The sequence below is a fragment of the Bos indicus x Bos taurus genome, chromosome 18 (assembly GCF_003369695.1).
Source record: "Bos indicus x Bos taurus breed Angus x Brahman F1 hybrid chromosome 18, Bos_hybrid_MaternalHap_v2.0, whole genome shotgun sequence".
Classification (NCBI taxonomy): Eukaryota; Metazoa; Chordata; class Mammalia; order Artiodactyla; family Bovidae; genus Bos; species Bos indicus x Bos taurus.
In genome coordinates, this window is record NC_040093.1 from 33,007,472 (window position 1) to 33,029,205 (window position 21,734).

A 21,734-nucleotide genomic window follows, 5' to 3' on the forward strand; every position below is an offset into this window, starting at 1 on the left:
TTGGAACGTGGGGTGGTGGAGTGAGGAGGAACAGTTCCCGATTGCCTACCCGACTTGGGCGATGCTTTTCCCCCTACCCACCACCCAAGCCTCCTGGGCCAGGGCCCAGCCTGACCAGCTGGAGCGGATTTGGGCGAAGGAGGAAAGAGGGGCCCCGGCGCCCTCCCCAGCTTTCCTCTGCCGCCCTCCCTGATTGGCTGTGCGTCCCTGGAGCCCAACTTCAGCCGCTCCAGACTCCATCTGAGACCCAGGGGATCCGGAGTGCGGCGACCCAGAGCGGGGTAGGGGGGTGGCCACGAATCCCCGGGCTGACATCCCGGGGGTCCCTGGGGGGAGGGGCGCGGACGGGCCGGCCCCCGCAGCCTACGCGAGGCCGAGCTAGCCGCGTCTTGCGGCCTCAGCTCCTCTCCGCCCCCCCGCCCTTTCCTTCCCTCCCAGCGGCGGCCTCCCTCCTTCTCCGCCCCCCCTACCCCCGCCCGCCCGCCACCTCCCCCCGGTTTCTCATTCCTGCCACTAGCGCGCTCGGCGGCTCATTCCGCGGCCGCCGCCAGCCGAGGGGAGCGTAGCGAGCAGATGCCGCGGGGGCCGCTCGCAGCCGCCGCCGACTTGTGAATGGGACCCGGACACGGGCCGGGGCTGACACCGCTGCGCTCGCCTTGCGCCAGGGACCGACGGCCGGCATCCCGCGCCCACCCTCCGGGGCCCCAGGTGAGGCGCGCCGCCAGTGCCTTCCTCTCGCCTGGATGGGGCTTCTTTGGGGTGGGTGCGGGGGGGCTCATCTCTGGATGAGAATGTCTGGCGAGCGGGGTGGGGGGTGGAGGACTGACTCGACAAGGTTTCACAAATGCTAAGCGGACTGGGGAGGGCGGAGGTTAAGAGAAGATTTGTTTAAAAATCGAAAAGGAAGAAGGGAGCCAGTTGTGGGCGCGGGCAGCTCAGGGGACAGAGGCGCCAGATGTGCGCTCCAGTCTCTCCCCGCAGCTCCGGTCTCTGAGCGGGTCTGCGCCGAGGCCTCGAGAGAGGGGCTTTACACCCGGCTGGAGCTGGAAGCTGCAGAGCTGCGCCCCGGACGCGCCGACCGCCCCCGGTCAGGTCTCCCGGGGAAAGTCGCCCCCAGCGCGGTGCCCGCCCGCCCTCCCGCCGGCGCTGCGCCTCTTTCCGAAAGCGACGACGTGACCGTGCTCTGCAGGGTCCCTACCCCTTCCTCCTCTATCCCGACCGGGCGCTCCCGGGGACTCAGTTCCTCCATCGAGATCGCCGGGGAAGCCCCGGAAAACGGCAGGAACCCAGCTCGGGTCGGCGATTTCCCCGCACTTTCAGAGCGTGGGTTTGGGTCCGCTGACTGCGGCTCGGGGGGGCTGCTGACTGCGGTGCGCGCTCCAGCCTTCAAGCCAGAGTGTCTTCGGGGGTCTCCGGGGGAAGTGTGTCAGCTCCCGCCAGCTTCAGGGGCGATACGTGAGCGGCTCAGACTCGGGCTCGCTCTGGCTGAGGCTTGGCGCAGCCTGCCCAGGTCAACGTTAACTTTGCGAAGCGAGCCTTCCCCGCAGCCTGCGCCTCCTTCCGAAGTGCGCCGAGCCTTTCCAGCTCCGCGCGCATGGCCTCCCTCCCTCATCTTTGCCCCGAACCCTAGCGGCGAGTGAGGAGCCTGGAGAAACCCGCAGGATGTGGGGGCGGCGAGGAGACCAACCCTCTCCCCCTACACCCGGGTGTAGCTATAGGAGGCCCGCCTGGTGCTGTGAAGAAAAGAGTCCCCAGAGAAAGTGGGGTCAGAGAGCGTCACCTCCCCACCTCCCGGGTCGCGCTTCTTCATCCCTTTCTTGCCAAGGCCTCTTCCTCGTTTTCTGGGGGTGAGGGTGGAAGTGGGGATGGGGTGGGGTAGGGAGCGGTGGTGTCCGCACGCCTTCTTCTCCCGCGTGAAAGGTTTTCTAAATGCTTGAAAAAGAAAAGCCCTGTTGCTTTGCTGATAATGCAGCAGGGATTTCACGGGCCATCGCACTGCTATTAAGAAATTGCATCTTCTCATCGTTTAATAACGCCACCTCTGCATGGCGACGGGTCGTTCCTAAGGGGTGGGGGTGGAAGGTTGTTTCTAAAACCCTGCTGCATGAAGGTATAGACATGCCTGTAAAGTCTTCCCTCCCTAAACAAATCTTTGTCGGGTGGCTCTGAAATCGTGCCTTGTTTTCCTCTTCCGATCATTCCTATCGTTTTTATATGAGGCAGAGTAAGTTTTCAGTTTAATCACTGGGAAGCCACAATGATTAATCTGGTGAGAGGACACGGGTCGATGTCTTTATCACTTGGGCTTGCGGCAGGCATCGATGATTTTGCGGGGTGTCTGGATTTCCCGGGGAAGGGGTCGTAGATCCGCCAGCATCATCGCATCAGCACATTTGCCACGCGGGGCTCCGAGAGCTAGAGTCTAATACGATGAGAGAGAGGAGACGAGGCTGACCTTCATTTCATTAATCCTGGAATTCTTTTTCCTACAAATACAGAGATGCAGACAGCAGAATCCAGAAGTAATCTGCCCAAACCCCAGCTGCAGGAGAGCCTGGTCTTAGTCCAGCAGAACAAAGGAATAAAAGTTGCAAAACAAAGAGACAGAGGGTTGGGGCCAAGGCCTGTGGGACCCTGAAGCTCCTGCTCACTGAAGTTCCTTAGTCATGAGCTCTGATTCAAAGTTTCAGAGTTGGCCAGTGGGCCCTAAAATTCAAACCTTTCTGCAAGACTGAAATCCTGCCTAGTACAATGGAATGTGAGTAGTTTTCAAGTACAGACCAAGGAAAAGCATCTGAGAGGACAGGAAAGTTTCCTTGAGTGAGAATTAGCTCTACATGCTGTTTTTGAAACAATGCAAATTAATACATTTAAAATGTCTTGCAGTCACATTTTCTTATTCATAATTATTATTATGGTCTTTTTTTCCATGTTGTTTTGGAGTCTGTATAAGTTGGTTATTTTATTACGTAGTTAGGGAAAAACAAAACAACACCCCCCCCCCCCAACCCTTGGGGGAGGGAACTGCATTGGGAGGACTGAGATAGGATAATCTGTTGAGGCCCAGGCATGTGGGTTTACTCAAACTGAGCTTACTGCTTACTAGAAAAATAGGCTTTGGAAGTAGCTCTAATTGAAGCAGTGGACCATCTTGATAGCACTTCAGAACTTTCATTATGTTCTGCATTCTTATCTGAAGGCTAGACAGTAAAATTACTAGAAATGCAAATTCTGTTTTCAATTAAGATGTAATCTTTTGTTAATTTGAGAATTTTTTTTTAAGTTACAACTGTTTTTTTTTTTTGACCCAGAACTCAAGGTTCCTCTTTGCAGTGGTGGCTGTGGATGTGTGTGTATGTTTGTTCTTGAAAAGGGGTGGGGGCAGGGTTGGAGAGCCATGCCGTGATTTGGGGGAATACGGATCAATTTCATGCTCCTTTAATGCACTTGTCTTCATAATTCATGGTTTTTCTTCCACTTTGAATAGAATTACACGGCTGCTTTGTAAAGATTCTGGTTTGGGGATCCTCATATGGGAAATGCCATGACTTTGACCTCAAAGCTTGATTTACAATGCCAGAGCTACACTCCCTTGAGCCTAGTGTGTCTCAGAACCTTGCCTGTGAACGTCTGTGACTTATGAAGTTGACAGTTAACATAAACTTTGATCTGTGATATTCAAAGCTATTTTCGGAACCATCTAAAGGAGATCTGCAAATCTGATTTTACTCTGCCTTCATTTTCTACACATTTATGTAGGCAGATGTTCCAGAAACATGATCATTTTGTTTATTTTCAATATTGATTTCTTTCACTTTGATCATAGGAATACTTTATCATTAAATAATAATGATAAGACAGTGGTCTAAAGAGTTTAAAAGAGGGTAACCAACCTTTTTTTTTTTTTTTAACTGTCAAATTTGCAGAATAACTACTATCTTGTACATTTTTTTTTCCTCACTAGAAAATCTCACTATTGTGTAAATTCACCAGCAAGTGATTAAAGAGACTGAAATGTGCTTGGGATATTTCCCCCCTTATGCAATTGGTCATTGTTTCATACAAAGTTACCTGATACGTCAGGAACCCCTGTCCTAGATTTACCAGCCACTGTAGTTGTCAGTCTTTTTGGTTCAAAGTTATTGCCCCTGAAATATGTAAATGTATTTGGTCCTGTGTGTGTGTGTGTGTGTGTGTGTGTGTGTGTGTGTGATTCAAGGGACTAGGGGAAAAACATCAACAGGTCTGGTTAAAAAAAAAGATTTTTTTTAAAAGCTGGAGAAAGTTGGACAAATTCTATTGTACCAGTATGAGTAACAGTGAGGTTTCCATCAGTATTACTATGATAGCCATCCACAGCCTCCTCTATGGGCAAAGAAGAACTAAAGAAAACACTTGAGGAGGATAATTAGACATCTTCTGCTATAATTTTACCCTGACATTGAGAGCCTTGTGCGTCTCTGGAAATGGGTTCCTTCGCGGAAGATTGCATGTCTGGCCACTAGAGGGCAATGGCGCCCTGCTCCAGCTGTGTGCCTGGGGCCCATCTGCTTTTGAGGGCACCATGAAAAGCAGTTTTGTTACCACCGGCCTTGTCTGCACCTCTCAGGAGAGACCGAATTCAATCTAGCTGTGGTTCAGGCTACTGCTTCAGCAGTTTGTCAGGATTAACATCTTTCTAGTCCGTGGATCCCGTTACCTTCAGTCTCTTCTTCCCACCTTGGAGTTTACTAGAAAGTTGCAAAATCTGAATCTTGAAATCCTCTGAGCAGGAGATGAGGGGGGCTGGACTGTATAATAAACAAGGTCAGTTCTCACTGAGGCAGTGATCTGGAGGGTTTTCTGGTTCTTTTTTTTTTTTTTCCTGCAAAAAAAGCAACATTTCAGACTCCGAGGGGGGAGGGAAGGAGTATAAGAAGGGAAATATTAGTGAGATTGCTGTGATAACATTGCCTATTCTTTCAAGAGGTTTTGAAGATGTCTGCAAGGCATTTTTAATTTGCAAAAAAGAACAGCAGTTTGATCTTTGGTAAATACTTTGGGGCATGGAGTTTTAATATAACAGTCAATGTTTTACTATTACCTTTAAACCATTCTTGATATTGCTGTACAAAACCTAACTTTAGCAGAGTAAAATTTAATTCAAGATTGGTCCTCATGCACTGGAGTTTAATCATCTGACTTTTTTTTCCCTCCTCTGTGATATGGAAATTACTGCTTATGATTAAATTGCATATTCCAGGCTGCACAAATTTATATTTGTTACTGTTTGATAGTATCATTATGAATTTAGAAGAAGAATGAGACAAAAAAAAAAACCCTGATGCTATATTATAATTAAGAGGAAAGCTCTATTTTAAAAAAATTACTGGCTTAAGTGGATTCTTATTTGTATCTTTCTTTTTTTCTTTAAAACTGAATATAGTCGCCTCCCTGGTGAATCAGCAGTGGAGTTCTTTGCAGCTCTGAGTATGTTGGAATGCATGAGCAGTTGATGAAGGAGGAATCAATGGAAATGGATCATGGGAGGGAGTATTAAGTAACTCAGTTGAAAGTAAGACAAAGTGTTTTGTAAACCAAAGCTCACTTACCGCCCGGACAGTTTATTTAACTTTAAACAGGAAGGCACTTTTACATTCTAAGTGCTTGTGAATAATGCACGTTTGTTAGAACTGGAGGCAAAATTTCACTGTTATTTGGTTTAATTAGTCGTCTGACTGTTGCAGAGTTCTGAGATGCTTATTGAGATAAAGCATTGTTCTCAGAGTTTCTATGGTCAAGGTTTTTGCTCAGGCGAGAAGCTAGTACGCAGGATGTTAAATGAGATGGGAGTTTAAGAGAGAAGAAAGGAAGAAAGAGGAGGGGGGAGAAGAGAGTGTGGGAGAGACTACGGATGCCCTTTCTCATGGCAGGTCAGGCTCTGGTGTCTCTCTCTTCTTTCCTCTCTTTTTTCACTCATTTAGACCATGCGAGGTGCCGAATCCAGAAAGCTGGCATAAACAGCCCCACAGGCCACGGTAAACAGTGGCCAGAGCCTTATTCTCTTGCCTTCTGGCACTGAATACTTGTCAAAGGATCCTGTGAATAAGCACTGCCTTTTCCTGCCTTTCCCCTGGTTGTTCCAGTTGAAGAAAAACCCTCACTTCCTCCATGAACTTCTTTATTTGCCAGAAATCCTCCTGACACGGTCCTCTGTGCTGGCATGATTTCACAAATTAAGATTACTTCTCCATGTTCACTTTTCCCTGAAGAAAATGTCTTCGGATGCAGCGTCTTCTCCACCACGATGACCACCTGACTCGGAAACTGGAGCAGTGGAAGCCCTGCCCTGGATTTAGTTTAAGACACACAGAGATCTCTTCTCAGCCGTCATTAGGCTCCACCGGTGGGAGGAGTGGGAGTTCAGAGCAACATCCTGGCCATGGATTCTCAGGAAGAACAAGCACGGATGAAGGCTGGGACAGACAGAGCGTATCTAATTACAGTGCATTCACCCCCACCGTGATCTCTGGGTGTGTGTTACCAGTTGTCACATACCGAACAGTCAGCCCTATTTCCATCATTCCTGAGGCCTGGACCACCTATTCAGACTCCGAGTTGGTATTGCCGAGCAATCAGGCCAAGATCTGGGTGAGGAGAGTGAGGTAAAGACAGGCAAGTGCAGACTTAGATCCCGACTGTATTTAAAATGTTGGTATTTTGCTCATCATGGAGTTTTTTCCCCTAGTGATCTTGATTTTTGAAATGTTTCCTAAAAATACTATTTATCTTGATTTACTGAGTTTTGGGGGTTTCCCAGGTGGTGCAAGTGGTAAAGAACCTGCCTGCTAAAGCAGGAGACATCAGAGACGCAGGTTTGATCCCTGAATCTGGAAGATGCCCTGGAGGAGGGCATGGTAAGCCACTCCAGTATTCTTGCCTAGAGAATCCCGTGGACAGAGGAGCCTGGTGGGCTACAGTCCATGGGGTTGAAAAGAGTCGGACACGATGAAGTGCCTTAGCAGTAACTGCAACTGAGTTTATTGGCACCCCCTTACATTTGGTGCCCACGGACGGAGCCCCACCTGACTCACCCTGGTTCCAGCCATGCCCAGCAGTCTGATTCTTCTCGGTTCCAGCTCCACCGCTTGCAAAGTAGGAACCCAAGACTGAGCTAAGTAACTTCTCTCAGACTCAGCTACCTCATCTGTAAAAATGGATCTAGTCATAATATCCATGTCCTGGCATTGCTATAAAATAACGGAAGAATTGGGTACAATGTCTGGTTCATGAGTTCTCAGTAACTGCTTGAGACTTTTTGTCCTCTGAGAAAGAGACCTGGGCTTCACTTTTATAGATTAACCATAGCAGGTAGAAGTTCTTCCCCATGATCATTTGGCCAAAATCCTGCACTAAACTTTCCCTTTGGCTTGAGGGCCCTCCCAATTAGTGATGAATTGTTTATTAGAACCTGCCTTTTTAAAAAAAATATATTGCAGAAGTTTAAGTGATACATCCCTCTTCCATTTAAAATATTCAAGAGGCAGTCAAGATTTTAGAGATAATTATGGCTTTTGAAAAGTGCCTGCCTCCTCGATACCTTTGCATTTTCCCCTGCTAATTTTTACATACGGGCTGCTGTGGAAAGTTGCCCTGAAGTTATATCTTACTGGGAAAGTTGGCTAAGCCTGTGATGTTGAGATATTCATCACAAGGTCTGCCTCTTTTTAAAAGGGACTCATTACTATTCCAGACTAGCTGAAATGATAATTAGTCTCTTGATAAATTGTCACCATTTTCCAGAATATTCCTGTTTGTTTTTCAGATAAATGTAGTTTGGGGTTTTCAGGAGGATGAGCTGTGACAGTCTGACTCCTGGAAAGACTGCGGCTCGAAGAAGCGCTTGCCCTGTCTGTGGTCTTCCTCAGGCCCAGGCAGAAGCACAGTGATTTGGCATTGGATTAAAGATAACAGGAATCCCTGCCCCCATGTAGCCCTCCATGGCATTCCAGCTGTTCTCACCCCAGTGTCACCATCAGGCTGCAGCTTCCAAAGCTCCTAGTCCTTCCAGGTTGCCCTGCTGTGCTCCATCTGCAGCTTTCCTGTGTCATCTGTCCCTACCCCAGGCCCTCCTGCCTTCCCTCCTGAGTACGTGGCACCATGAGAGCGAGGCACTCGCTGCCTGTGTTTGCCTGGAAAGGGCCAGGGGAGAGGGCCACCTTGATGAGATAGGACCGTGCTCCAGGTACCTCCTGTATTGTGTGCAGTCGCCCTGTGAGGAAGGTACTGTCATCTCCACTTTACAAATCGGGAGAATGACCCCCAGGAGGATTTGAGACACTCGTCCTAGCTCCGCAGGCTGGAGGAAGCAAAGGCAGGTGTCCAAGCCCGTTCTGACTCCAAGGCCAGCAGCTCCCTGTCATGTGTGACGTGTGTTGCAATCCCGGCCTCCTCGGCTTCCTGGAGAAGAGCAGCGGGACAGAGCTGAGTTGACGGCTCGACCCTGTGCCCCTACAAGCTCCCAGATGTTGTCCATTAAAGGAGCCTCTGAGATCTTACGGTCCAACTCGCCTCTCTGCAGGGTTTCTGCTTGTCATTGATCCTGCAGCTTCCTAAATGTCCTGATGACAGCCTGCTAACGACATCTCAGGAAACCCATGACACCAGAGGCGACTCATTAACTCTGTTCATTAAAATATCCCATCATATAAGGAGCTAAGATATCTTCTGCTGTAACTTTCTCCCAGTAGTCTCTTTGCCCTGCTCCCTGGCACTTTTTCCTTCTGAAAGCCCTACAAATACTGGAAAATGGCATCTGATAACAGTTAAAATCCATCATGTATTGAGCACTAAGCTAGACTCAGGCACTATGCTAAGGACATTCTATAACGTGAGAATTATCTGCAGCAACCTATGAGCTGGTTAAGATTATTGCTAGCATCTTATAGAGGAAAAAAAAAACCCAGAAATTTCCAGGGTTCCATCACTGTTAATTGGCAAAGCTGAGATTAAAAGCCAGGCATCCGACAGCCAGCTTAACCTGCGTCAGGGTGCTCTGCCATTCAGGGCTTCAGCTAACCTGATGAGATTACAGACCTCTCACCATCCTCATCTCTCATGTCTGCTTCCATTCTGTTTCATCATTGTCCCCCCTAAACATGTGGCATTTTAAATCAGAGTCCCTATTGTGGTCTAACCACTGTAGAGTGACTGGACCTCCTGTTTCCTGTAATGAAAATTGGACATCTCACTTTAAAGCAGAATTCTCAGGAATCAGGTGTCTGAAGTCACTTAACTGAGCTGTTGGCTATTGTCATCAACAATCTTTCAGAGATGAGGGTCCAGGGGCCCATAGAAGAACCACGACTCGCCTAATATCACATGCTGATCTAGCAGCAGGTGGAATAAGAAGTGGGTGGTCTTGGCTCTTAATCCTATCTCTTACCACTATCTAAAAGCAAAAGCCTTTTTATTTATTTTTTTAGAGTTGATATACCTGTGGCCTGATTATGATTTAAAACATATCACTAGTTCAAGTATATATATAAAAAAGATTCACCCTATAATATTATTTGGCAGTTAAGTTGTAACATCTAAATACGGAACTTTGTATGAATCTTTAATATTTTGAAGTCATGGTTAGCCAATCCAATGTCATTTGGTAATATTTTGCAGTATGTACCATTTGATTTCACCCTTCAGCTCTGTCCTACTTTATAGATATCTACCACTAATATCTCTATTCCGAGTTTCCATAACTAACAGTAAGAATGGCATCACCACTTTGCCACCCCTAAGCTTTCACAGGGCCCGCTGGCAGGGTTTGGTTTGCACTCCATCTGAAACTCATTTCATTGTCCCCTACTTTAATGAAAGGCCTGGGCTAGGAACACTGAAATGCTCAAATCACAGGGCCTTTCCTCAGAGAGCTGACAACATCGCTGGTGAAGAACATACTCAAATCTCAAGGCTGCGTACAGTCAGTGCCCAAAGGAAGTAGAAGCAAGGAGGACCACAGTAAAGACAAGCCACATGCAGTTCAGTGATCAAGGATGGTTTGGGGAAGGGGAAAAAAAACATTGCACTCCTGCACGGGGGGAAGGGACCCAAGAGACCAACTGGAGGAACACATCATGCCACCAGGCCCTCCAGTCCTGGCTCCGTGTGCCAGTGATAGCCAGGGCATCACTAGTCACAGGGAGCTCCTCACCCCTGGGCACAGACCACCAAGGCATTAGGGACTTCCACATTTAGAAACACTTCCTTTGGGTTGATCCAAACTCTGTGTCCCCAGAGGTTGTACTCTTGGGTATGAGCCTTTGATGTCAACGAGGGATAGACAGAATTCTCCCTCCCCGTTGCAGCTGTTCAGTATCTGAGTGGTCTTCCAGGATGCCGTCTCTGTCTCCCATCTCCAGAATGGACACTTGTCTCCTTTTTGCCCTCCTCGGACAGCGGGACTGAGCACAGAAATCTAGAGGCAGCTTAGACTATCAACTCCCTCTGCGCTTCTTTTATTGCAGCCCGAGGCTACATTAGCTTTTATTGCCAGCCACATCACCCAGAGGACTTATGCTCCACAGTTTATTTCTTTGTTTTTCCTGGTGTGCTGCTGTTAAGCCCCATTTTCCCACCTGTCCCTGTACACAGAAGACATAATACGGCACCTTCAGCAGTGTGAGGGCGTCAGGCTGCCTGGCTTCAAAGCTTGGCCCTGCTGCTTCCTGGCTGTGCAAGCCACCGTATCTGTCTCTCGATGTCCTCATCGGTAACACTGGGTTAATAATACCAACCTTGCAGGTGTGGTTCTGATATTAAATGATATTAATATATGAAAGTGTTTAAAGAGTACACTGAATGAGGTTGCTGTTTTTATTATCTCTGTTACATTACATACCAATAGTCTGGATCCACTGATTCCCAAAATGTTTTTAAATTTAAACCTTTAGTCTCTTGTGCAGAATATCTGTCATCCCTATAACCATGCAATATTTTGGTTTACTTACATACCTACCTTTCTTATGAAAAACAGCAAAACTGATAGACGCAGGGACAGCACCTTGTTAACCACAGAAGACACTCCTTTTGAGTGATTCTACCCAGGTGGTGCTAGTGGGTAAAGAACCCGCCCACCAGTGCAGGAGACATACGACATGTGGGTTCAATCCTTGGGTTGGGAAATCCCTGGGAGGAGGGCATGGCAACCCACTCCAGTATTCTTGCCTGGAGAATCCCAAGGACAGAGGAGCCTGGTGGGCTATAGTCATAGGGTTGTGAAGAGTCGAACACAACTGAAGTGACTTGGCACGCACACGTGCCCTGGAATACAATATTCTTCATGTTACTCATTCCTGGTAATGCATAGTTGCCATTTTGTTTGCTTGTTTGTGTGGCTTCATAGCACCCACATCACCTTCCTAAGTTTGGAGATAACCCACAATAAGACTCTCTGTAGAAAGACTGCCTTCTTTCTACTCCACAGGCTTCAAGGGCCAGAGTCTCTGTCCTCTCTTTCCTGGAAGGTGGAAGGATGACTCAGCACCTACTTCCCAGTGTGTTTTAAACTTGGAATCAGTATCTTACACTTATGTGCCTGTGTGTGTGTGCACACCCACACAAGCACACACAGAAGCCCTGGCCATGAAGTAGCCCATGGATGCTGACCATAAAGAATCCACTCTGGTCACTGTGGAGTGGCTGCTGCATCATCCAACATCCAGGAGTAACCAGAGTGGAAGGGAAAGCTGTCACTACCCATGTTCAGTGGGGACCGTGGCAGTGCCCTCTGTGCTGTGTGCTGTGCTTAGTCGCTCGTTGTATCTGACTCTTTGCAACCCCATGGACCCACCATGGACCTGCCAGGCTCCTCTGTCCATGGAATTCTCCAGGCAAGAATACTGGAATGGGTTTCCATGCCCTCCTCCAGGTTTGTGGCAGGATCTGGTCTGTGGTTCTGACTGTCGGGGCACCTGATGTTCCTGACCACTTCTCTAGTCTTCCTGCAAGCCATGTGCTACTCAGAGTTGCTTTGAACTGATAAACCCAAAAAGGCTTCATAGCCCTGGATATCCTTGCAAGACTGCTGCAAGAAAACTTATGCACTGCAATGGTGAGGGGAGATCTGGCTTTTGGGTTCCTCTCAAATGCTGAATAGAATGTGGATAGATGGTTAGATGTTCAGGTGTGAGGAGAGAGCAGAGGAAACCTTTATTAAACATTGGATGGTCCGATTTGGGTTGAGCAAGAACTGGGCAGGATATCAGAACCTGGGTGGAAGCTAAGTGATACGGCTCAGTAGATGAAGTGGAATTTACACAAGCAGCTATGGCAAACGACACAACTGTTAGGCATGTGGATGGCAAACGGTCTCTTGGAAAGAACAGGGCAGGTTGTGTGGGAAAGTGGCCCATGGATGCTGGCTCTGGAGCCAATGCAAAATTCCCCCCAAAAGTATTATGCAGAGGAGACTAAGGCCAGATTCAGGGACGAGAGTCCAGATTGTATTCCTAATCTAAGGGCAGCCAGATAGAAAAGACTAGTCTGAATTCAGAGCCAAACATCTTGGAGAAGCCAGGATCAAATACATGCAGGCTTTCCAGGCATTGATGGGAGCACAAAGGATGCCCCTCCTCACCACAAATGACTTCATCACATCCCAGGTTCTAGGGGTAGGGGGCAGCTCCCACACCCTCCCAGCTCCCTGGCCCCCGTGTTGGCCCCAGGATTGGATGGCAGTGCTTAAAGCAGGGAGAGTTGGGGATGGGGCAGCAAAGAAAGAAAAGCTTCCTCTGCTGTTGGCCCCTTGTCATCCCAGGGCAGTCCAACCCTTGTTGAAAGGAATCTGAATCACACTTCTAGGGAGTGGAGCCTTCAGGGCAAGGTCAGGGTTTCTAAGCATCTAAGACTTGCTGGCCTGTCTGCTGGGCCTGGTAGTTAAACCACTGAATGGCTTGATTTTGTATTAATGGTGCCCCTTGCCCAGACCTGACCCAGGCATCAACTGTGCCATGCAGAGCTCTTGGAGCCATGCCTCTCAATTTCTATGTGGCACTCCCCAACTGGTCACCATGGACATAAATCCAGACCACAAACCAAGAAGGACTAACCAAATTCAGGTGAGGCTGGTTGGGCAGCTGTATCAATAGTTAGCATCTTTCCAGTGTCTAACTTATGGAAGCATGAATGTTTAAAGGTTTTAAATATTTAACAACATATTTAAAGGCTTTTAAAACAATATTTCTTTGACAATAGCAGCAAAACTGTGTTTAAATTCCAAATCCAAATCGAAAAAGGAGTACCTTATGCAAACAATTCCAGTCCACAACACTTTGTCCTAAAATAACCCAATAGGGAAGGGAGTTGGCTCTTGAACTGTCTCACTCCAGTATATGTTTCATATATAGACATAGCTGTAGTATAAGATGTAGTTTTCATTTTCATTATTATTCTCGGGAACTTAAGAAGCACTATATAAATGAAGTGTCACTATTAGTATTATTATCTTAGAGTGGAAATTGCAATTTAGCAGTTAGAACTGGGCACACTCGCCTTCGAAGAAATGCATTGGCGATTCTTGTGTTTTATTCATCACCGTTCCTCCTTGCAAACCTCAGAGAATCTTAGCTTCAGCAAATCTCCACGGTGCGTTTGGGAGCATTAGTCAGGAGACTAATACAGCCTGAGAGAACATGTCTTTGAAGTGAGGGATGGAGCCTGCCGAATAATCTCAGCTGCCCTCATCCCAGCAACCCCCTCCTGCCGTGCCCGCATCGCAAGCCCGGGAGGGACCTGGCTTTCACTTAGAGAGAGGCATACCTTGTGTGCTTTTCTTATTGGCGCTTAGCTTCTGTCTCATTTCTCATGAATGGAGAAAGATCTCCATTCCTGCCTCCATTCCGCAGGCAAGCCTGCGGCCAATTGCCGACAGATTTTTCCCTAATAGGCTGTCCTGTGGTTCCCTCCTTCCAGGCAGACCAGCCTGGTGAAACCCTGGCATTCTGATAAATAGCTGTGTGGCCTTGGGCAAGCCACTTAACCTCAGTTTCCTCATCTGTAAAGTGGCCTGTTGGGTACTTTCCAGCTCTAAAATGGTCTGGCTCTCAAACCTTCTTCCACAAATCACCTGGCGTGGTGCCTTCTGACCATTGAATCTCAGCATTCTGGAAAAGGTGCCCTCCATGTGGACAAAAATGCCAGGGTGGAAATGCACAGATGATTTGTGTGAGCAGAGTGCACACGCAGGGTGGTGAGTTTGGGACTCTGTGAAGTATGTTGCGTATCAAATTTAGGACTTTGGACTTCATTCCCCAGGTCCTAAGGAGCCTTTGCCAGTTTAGAGCGGTGGTGGTGGGGAGGCTGTGTTCAATACTTTATTAAATGATATCTGGACCAACATTGAGAAGAACTGATAGTAGCAAGGGGCAGAGACTCTAAACAGGAAGACTGGCAGGAAGCTGGGACTAGGCGGCAGCATTTTTATTAGTAGAATCGCAGATATGTACTGAGCCTTTACTGGCTGCACACACAGTGCTCAGCCTTTCCTACAAATTATCTCAATCCATCCTCCCTACAACCTTAATGAGTTGGAAGCTATAATTATCCCCATTTATAAAACATGGACACCAAGACTCAGGGTAGTCGAACAACTTTCCCCAGCGTTATACATCTGGTAAGGGGGCAACTGGGGATTCAAACAGGAAGATTTTGCATTCTTCACTGCTCTGTTATCACAGGACCGATTTAAGAGGCTTCCAGGATAGGTTCATGAAACTTGCTCCTGGCTGTCAGTGAGGAATGGGGGTGGATGCTCTGTGAAGTGCTTACTGAGTGCCTGGGACTGAGCCTTCTAGAGATTATCTCGTTGAATCTTAGCAATAAACTCCATGAATAGAAGCCCCAACTTCACACTGATAAGCATTTGAACTCAGGACATGAAAGAACCAGAAAGCTTTTCCTGAGACTTTTCTAATATATCCCAAATTGCCGGGTTCTTGGCTTTTTCTCCGCCCAGGCTGATTTAAAGATGACACCGAATATTATGTCTAATGTCATGTGCTCATGACTTAGATATTTTAAAAGATGTGTTAAGCATGGAACAACAGACTGGTTCCAAATAGGAAAAGGAGTACGTCAAGGCTGTATATTGTCACCCTGCTTATTTAACTTATATGCAGAGTACATCATGAGAAATGCTGGACTGGAAGAAGCACAAGCTGGAATCAAGATTGCTGAGAGAAATATCAATAACCTCAGATATGCAGATGACACCACCCTTATGGCAGAAAGTGAAGAGGAACTAAAAAGCCTCTTGATGAAAGTGAAAGTGGAGAGTGAAAAAGTTGGCTTAAAGCTCAACATTCAGAAAACGAAGATCACGGCATCCGGTCCCATCACTTCATGGGAAATAGATGGGGAAACAGTGCAAACAGTGTCAGACTTTACTTTTTTGGTTTCCAAAATCACTGCAGATGGTGACTGCAGCCATGAAATTAAAAGACACTTACTCCTTGGAAGGAAAGTTATGAACAACCTAGATAGCATATTCAAAAGCAGAGACATTACTTTGCCAACAAAGGTTTGTCTAGTCAAGGCTATGGTTTTTCCTGTGGTCATGTATGGATGTGAGAGTTGGACTGTGCAGAAGGCTGAGGGCCGAAGAATTGATGCTTTTGAACTGTGGTGTTGGAGAAGACTCTTGAGAGTCCCTTGGACTGCAAGGAGATCCAACCAGTGCATTCTGAAGGAGATCAGCCCTGGGATTTCTTTGGAAGGAATGATGCTAAAGCTGAAACTCCAGTACTTTGGCCACCTCATGCGAAGAGTTGACTCATTGGAAAAGACTCTGATGCTGGGAGGGATTGGGGGCAGGAGGAGAAGGGGATGACAGAGGATGAGATGGCTGGATGGCATCACTGACTCGATGGACATGAGTCTCAGTGAACTCCAGGAGTTGGTGATGGACAGGGAGGCCTGGTGTGCTGTGATTCATGGGGTCGCAGAGAGTCAGATATGACTGAGCGACTGAACTGAACTGAAGCAGGAAAGAAGCTGTGATTCCACGATCCACGTTCTCTCTTGATATTTTGGTTCCCGTCCAGCCCTGGCATAGCTGAAAGGAAGATGCCACCAAGGGTGTCACATCAGAACATTTATTTGACACTCAGGGTTCACAGTGTATTTCTAGGAGGTGTTGAGAGAAGACGTGTAAGCCCATCAATGGGCCCGCTCCGCTTTCTGATAGCAAAGGTGGGAGAAGATAGCAAAGTCAAATTGCAGCTGCCATCATGCATATTAATAAGGACCCAGGTTTCTGAGAGATAAAAGAATCATCTACACAGGATTTGAAGAGGACTCAAAGAGGCATCAGATTTGACACTCCAAGCTAGGATGGGAAAACAAATGCAATCGCAAACACCAACCTGGCAAAATCTTGTTCAAAGAGACGAAGTCCACAGGGTCTCTGTGTTTTGTGTTTCTTTATCTGTTCTCATATCCTTGGAGCATTCTCATCTGTATTCCCCTTGACCCATCTTTTTTTCTAGTCCGTAATTTGTTCGTCAACTCACCTTTGGACAAGAGGGAACGTGCTTCCTTTGTCTGGATTTGTTTCCTCTTATGTAGAGTAAGAAGGTTCCAATGGAAGATTGCTTCCCACACAGGAGGGATCTGGGAGATCAGCTGAGATCTGTTTGAAAAGTTAAAAAAAAAAAAGTCAGTCACTCTACTTGACCCAGAGAATACTTGTATTTTTCTCCTCTGAACCCAGCTCCTGGACTTAAGATTTTCACTGGGACAATTAATACCAAATGGGTGGTGGGCTACTGGGGACTCAGAATTTAGTTCTCAGCTAAATGGCAGCCCACTCCAGTATTTTTGCCTGGAAAATCCCATGGATCACGGAGCCTGGTAGGCTCCATGGGGTCGCAAAGAGTTGGACAGGACTGAGGGACTTCACTTTCACTTTCACTTTCTGGCAAAGAGCCGCCAAAACGTGTCTCCTGCCTCATTTAAAGCAATGCTTCCAAAAAAAAAAAAAAAATGAAGTAAGAAAAGCTTTTTGGGCAAGAATATGAATTAATTTCATGGAAATAGCATCCCTTTTCAAAGATTGCCTATCTTTGCCTAAGTTGAAGATATTGATACTACCTCTGGTATTGTTTCCCCTGTTTTTGTATTTGCATGGGAAATGATTTGATGAATATTTCTTCTGAAGATGGTTTTCCTTCTCTGAGAAAGTTACATTCATCATATTGGCTTGGTCCACTGATCACACGTCCCCGTGAGGGGCCTATTTGGATGGAAAAGAGAGCTGTTTTGGAAACAGTAACTTTACCTGCCTTGTTGCGCCTCCTTTCAGGGATATGTTGGGCTTGCTACAGGAGAGCGTTGAGAATGCTGTTCACATGCTCTCGAATGCAAGAAATTGTGCTAATACGACTTTAATTTTCATATCAAATTGAAAAAAGAAATGAGTTTGTCGGAAATAATCATGACTCTTGCAGAGGTGCCAGGTTGGCTAGTTACTGAGGTGTGACCATTCCTCCATGTCTGTCCGAGTGGTGACATGTGGGCATGTAGATGGAGGTCATCCAGTGTGCTGGAGCCAGCTACACCCTCGGGGGACCTCCTCGGGACCATTCCTGGCAGTGACTCACTCCAGCTATGAGTATTCCCTCATCTCCCACTGTACTTGGCTCCCCCTCAGCCTTATTCCCACTGCCCTGGTGGGTCTCTTACAAAAAACAAGACAAAGCAACCCTTGATGTAAATAGTTCAGTCTCTGTGACATTCGTGGTGGTAGTTCAGTGGCTAAGTCCTGTTCAACTCTTACAATCCCTGTTTCTTCACCTTGAATAAAGATAGTGATGGGATGCTGTACTTACAAAGGTGAGCCTGGGGGTGCAGTGCAGTTCAGGAAAGAACTGGGAAGATGCACTCATTGCATTGAACATGTAGAGACGGGTTTTAAATCTTTTATCTGTGGGGCCACAAATCTTCTGGCTTCATATTTCATAAGTTAGCTTCTGAATGTTATTTATCCAAAGCACTCAATAATTTTTGCAGCATACTTCTGAGTTTCTACAGTCAACGTAGGTTCCGCCTCTTTTTGGGTCTCTTTCGGGTTCAATCCCTGGGTCAGGAAGAGCCCCTGGAGAATGAAATGGCAGCCCACTCCAGTATATATATATGTCTCTGAGCTAATGGGCACAGAGTGATTTACATGCAGTATCCTCTCCGTGCTCTGTCCTGCCTTCACAACAATGAAAACATGCCGCCTTCCTTGCTGGTCTTGACAGTGTAAGTCCACTGTCTGCCTCAGTTCTCGTGACAACGGTGAAAGTCTGATCTCGGTTTAGAGGAGTGAGTAAAAGCTCACATGTGGAGGGGGTTCAGACTAAGAAGGCTGAGATTTCGCTGCTACTGTTTTTTATTTTTTAGCTGTCTGGCCATGGGTATATACCTTATGAATTTGTGTGTTTGTCGGTTTCCTCATCTGCACCATTGCATTGACCAGAGTATCTACAGAGATCCAAATGAGCACTTAGTCCTTGGTAGCTGATAAGCCTATGAATGAGAAGTGTATTATTATTTCCGTTCTGCAGAGAGGCAGCGGAGGCACTGTGAGTTTACACACTCTTGCCTTGGGTTATATGGCAAGTGAGTAACACTGTGGAATTTGTATCCAAGTTCAAGTACTTAAAATCCATTTGTTCCTTTCCATTCCCTCTACTAAAGTTCGATAAGTGTTATTGTTTCTCTCTTCCGCCCCAAACTCTAATCTGAATTTGATGGGAACTAGTTTTCTATTGTCTATGAAGGTTTCATGCTGTACTTTCTTTAAAAAAAATTGACATAATGCTCTCTTTCTCAGTATGAATCATATTTGCATAGCTCTGAGGATGTTAAGAACTCAATTTTCTCCCGGAAATCCTTTGTTTTTGAGCTTTTGTATGTTTATCATTGAAATTTCAGGAATGATAGTTCTATCCATGCCCATGCTCTTCAATAGACGAGTAACACAGGCCACCAATGTAAGCCACAGATGAAATTAAAAATGTTCTAGAAGTCCAATTAAAACAGTGAAAAGGAAATATGTGGCAATTTTAATAATGTATTTTATTTAAGCCAATGTAGCCAAAATATTATGATGTTTAATTAATATAAAATGACTGATGTGATATTTCTCATTCTTTTTTTCATACTGAATCTTTGAAACCTCCTGAGTATTATACCGGAGAAGGCGATGGCACCCCACTCCAGTACTCTTGCCTGGAAAATCCCATGGACGGAGGAGCCTGGTAGGCTGCAGTCCATGGGGTCGAGAAGAGTTGGACATGACTGAGCGACTTCACTTTCACTTTCATGCATTGGAGAAGGAAATGGCAACCCACTCCCGTGTTCTTGCCTGGAGAATCCCAGGGACGGGGGAGCCTAGTGGGCTGCCATCTATGGGATCTCACAGAGTCGGACACGACTGAAGCAACTTAGCAGCAGCAGCAGAGTATTATATATATAAAACACATCTCAGTTGGAACTAGACACATTTTAAGAGCTCAGTAGTCACTTGTAGCTAATGGATACTGTGTAGATAGAACAGGTCTTAATTTTTCAAAGGATAATGTATACAACAAAAAATGTTAAACACCTGTGGGTGAGGGAGGTACTCTGTAAGGTATGTTATTATGTTATCTGATTTTATTCCCAAAACAACCTTGTGCTTTCACCCTTATTTTCAGGCTAAGAAACTAAAGGCTGAGATTACATAACATGCTTATCATTGCACAGCTGGCAAGATGCAGAACTTGAATTTAGACTTCACAGATTTGTCTCCTTCTCCAGGGCTCTTCCTACAATACTGTAACCACATGATGGTGATGATACGATGGTGAAATGTTAATAATATCAGCATAAGGATCCTGATAACCCCTGGTACTGGTGAATTTATAACTTTAACTTAAGGTTGTGTTTATTCACCTTTGATACACAGTCCTTTAAAATAAGTATTTACATCCTAAATAAGCCCTGAGCAGGTTGCAGACAGACAGGTCCAAAGCTAACCCAAAAGATGTGATAACTCAGCAAACCCAGTTGCTTCCAATGACAAGTTTATCCAGGAAATCACATTCATGTGAGGATTAGAGAGGGTTTCATGTAAAGTATGAACTGCAGGGAGATGCAGTGTGGTGCTTGAGCCACGTGGTCACACACATATGTGAACATGCTTGTGCAAGACCCAGGCAGAGGGAGACAAGAGAGGCCCAGGAGATGGGCTCATGGCCACTTGTCTGTCTTGGCACCTTTTGAACCACAACTTCCTGAGACCCCTTCTTTAACAATTCCTGCCTCCACTGTAGCTCTCCCAAGTTTCCACCCCAGAGCTGGGTCTAACAGAGGTATCCATAGAAAGGGGCAGGCCAAGACAGAGCCATTTTACCTCCAACCAGAGGTAATCCTGGCTTCCCGAAGTACAAGCGAGCTAATGTTGATGCACGCTTCAGACCTTGCATTGTGGGCTACCTGTGAGTAAAAGCAAAATACATTAGATTAAAGATGTGTCACCCATCAGTTCCATACATTTAGCAAGTATTCATGATACAGTGATAGTCAGGCTGGAGATAAAAGAAAGGATGGACAAAACAGACATAGTTTCTACTCTAATGGGCCTTATATTTTAGTTTGAGGGAAAAGACAATAAAATATAAACAAGTAAACAAAGTATTTTCAGTAGTGATGAGTGCCATCAGTAAACATATCTGTGGGATGGGTTAAGAAGTGACTGATGTTTGAGAATGACAGCCACTCTGCCCATCTGGCTGAGGACTGCAGCTGATGAAAATGAGGAAGATGATTGCGAGGTTAGTTACCATTATTGGAGGCCTGCAAAGCAATGAGTAGAAGGGAAGAAGGAAAACAGATAAAAGAAGAAGAAAAGTGAAAAGGAGGGGAGGGAGAAGAGGAGGACAAGACATCAGTATCATGGCTGAGATTTTTCATGAATGATTACTGGGAATCCTGACACTTGTCCTGAGATTTGGGTCCCCTTCATGTTGAAGGTCAGCCCCAGAGAGGTAAAGGAGCTTGATCAGCAACAGAGGTGAGGTCAGGGCTCGGCCAGGAGTGGACTCTGGGCCTCTTTGTCACAGCACTTGAATCCATGCCTGCCTCTCCTCATCTCTACATCTTCTCCCTAGCTTTCATGCCCGGGATGGTCTGTCTTAGCAGTGATGTGTTGGGAAGGTGGTACACATCTCTTTGGGGTTCTGAGAGGTGGATGAATGGGTAGAACAAGTTTGCTCAAGTAAATGGTTGAAATGGATACATTTATTAGAATATAGTTCCTCTGAGTAATGGAAAGAAGCTTTGAGATGATGCCTGGAAGAATATAGCCCACGCACATTTGCAGGATTGCTTTGAGGGAGAAAGTTATTAGATTTTCACTGCTGACAACATAAAAAAAGCAACTAAATATCCATGTTACCAAAATACATTTACATTAAATTTGAACTTCTGCCTTCATAAGAGGGGTTAACTGTTAGTGGAAGTACAGGGGATTGTTCACTCAAAGGTCATTAAACACAGCGCTTGTCCACCCATCTTGGCTATCACCAATAAATGCCATTCTGCTGGAGACACCCTGGTTGCTCCTTTAATCCAGCTTCCTTAAATTCAGTGTTTCTTAGGTTTTCTTAAGGAATCTGAAATTTGGCCTTTGAATACGGGTAAGGCAACAGCTGTCTTTCGGGGGAGTTAAAATG

At 46.3% G+C, this 21,734-nt stretch overlaps 1 protein-coding gene across 1 annotated transcript in view; it reads left to right on the forward strand.

Moving 5' to 3' along the window:
* The first annotated feature begins 238 nt into the window (after positions 1–238).
* Positions 239–21,734, forward strand: part of CDH11 (cadherin 11) — a 154,519-nt gene continuing 133,023 nt past the window's right edge. Inside the window, exon 1 of the mRNA XM_027516388.1 lies at positions 239–708. The gene's annotated coding sequence lies outside the window, so the exon portion shown is untranslated. The remainder of the gene's footprint in view (positions 709–21,734) is intronic.